This window comes from Fragaria vesca, linkage group LG4 (assembly GCF_000184155.1).
Source record: "Fragaria vesca subsp. vesca linkage group LG4, FraVesHawaii_1.0, whole genome shotgun sequence".
In the NCBI taxonomy this organism is placed as follows: domain Eukaryota; kingdom Viridiplantae; phylum Streptophyta; class Magnoliopsida; order Rosales; family Rosaceae; genus Fragaria; species Fragaria vesca.
Window position 1 is genome coordinate 21,268,282 of NC_020494.1, and position 1,948 is coordinate 21,270,229.

Genomic DNA, 1,948 nt, shown 5'->3' on the forward strand with positions numbered 1-1,948 from the left:
TCGTTCCCATCACAATCCCCTAATCTTAGTGATTTTGATAGGATTGAATGCAATTTGTCTATTTTTCCTTTTTTCTTTCTTCTTGATATCAAGTCATCACTTGACAGAGGAATTGGATGGAGATTGGAGGTTTGGACATGCGTGGCTGATGAAAATTGAGAGTTGATGGCTGTTTTTGATGAAATTGAAAGAAGAAGGACTAACATGATGATCGACTTAAAGTTGATGGGGATAAACTGAAATTAATCCTTATTTTTATAATTAACTTTAAGGACTCATATTACAATTTTGAGGACTCATATTACTACTTTGAGGATTCATTTTACAACTTGAGGACAAAGTTGATGCATCACATACATTAACACACTCTAGTCTTACCCATTCTATTAACGATATATACTAAATATAAAATATCATAAAGATATAGATATTAATATCGGTATTTGTAAAAAATGGAAATTTCAAGAAAATATCAAAGATATCATGGATATTTTAGTCCTTAATACAGAGACATTGTAAGAGGAAAACTATGTATCGCTTGACGTTGCTAACTAACATTTTCCCTTAATTAGATACTTAGATCTCCATATCGTGCATGGAAAACCACATAACAGGGTCGCGGATTTGATTGTAACATTGCTACAAATTTGGGGTTTTATAGCTAGTATGTGTACGTACGGTTCACTAGTCGATCAGCCAAGCTTATCATCGAGTTTCTAGCTACTGCATGTTTACAAAACTCTCTACGGTCTAGAATCTAGATGACCTTACTTATTTGAAATATAGACAGCACTCGATCATGATCGACCATCCTAAGTCCTGGCTATAAGCATACATTGACAGATTGAAGGCAATGAGATCGAACTGGATTCACACAGTAATAAAATCAATAATATATGCATGAAATAGCAAAATCTTAATTAATCATAATTATCAGTGGGACTGGGATCATATATATACAAACGGAACCACGTTTATGGAATGCGACTTGAATTGGATATCATCTAAAAGAAAGCTAGCCCTAGTACATGATGGGAGCTTTTGATGATTCAAGATGCGCAGCTGTGGACTCCCCAAGAAGCGAACAAATTAAGTAGCAGCTCATTAGTCATTGCGCTGCCTTGCTTGCCATGAGGGCGCGCGGTGGTTCCTTGCAGATGGGCCTCCAGACCACCACCATCTTTACTTCAGGTAATTCGATGGTCTTCCCTCTCCGCCTGCAACTGTGATTCAATTGCTGCACTTTCATGAGGTATTTCAGTTTCTTGGGAATTCTCTTGACGTAGAAGCGTTCAGTATCCAAAATAAATTTAAAAAAAGAAACAAACACAGAAGCCAAGGAGAGTTTAGGGTTTTTCTGAACACAGCTGGCACTACCAGAAGAAAGGGTTTAGCCGACGAAAAAAAAAAACAGGCCGACGAACCATTTTTTCGTTGGCTAAAGCCTACTTTAGCCGACGAAATTTTCCTTCGTCAGCTAATTTATATTTTTGTTGGCTATTTAATTTCGTCGGCTAAAAAATTTATTTCGTCGGCTAAAGTTCACAGACTTTAGCCGACGACTTAAACATTCTTTAGCTGACGAAATTATGGTTCGTCGGCTAAAGTTCTTTATATTCGCAGATCTGGGTAGCAGCTCATTTGGGAAAAAAAACAGGAGAAAAAGTTTGGGTGTTGTTGAAATCTGTCCATAATTAGTTTGTGGAGCTATATATAGGTACGTACATGTGTATAATGTTGATTTTGAGTTTTATTTGAGTTGATCGATTTTGAGTGTGATTGAATTGATAGATTTTGAGTACGTTGGATGTATATATATATATATGTGTGTTGATCGATTTGGTTGATGATTTGATAATATATATGAAGTTGTTGTTAATAAGTAGTAGATATATATATAGTATATATATATGTTAATTAATTATAATATTGTGTTGATGGTATAGTA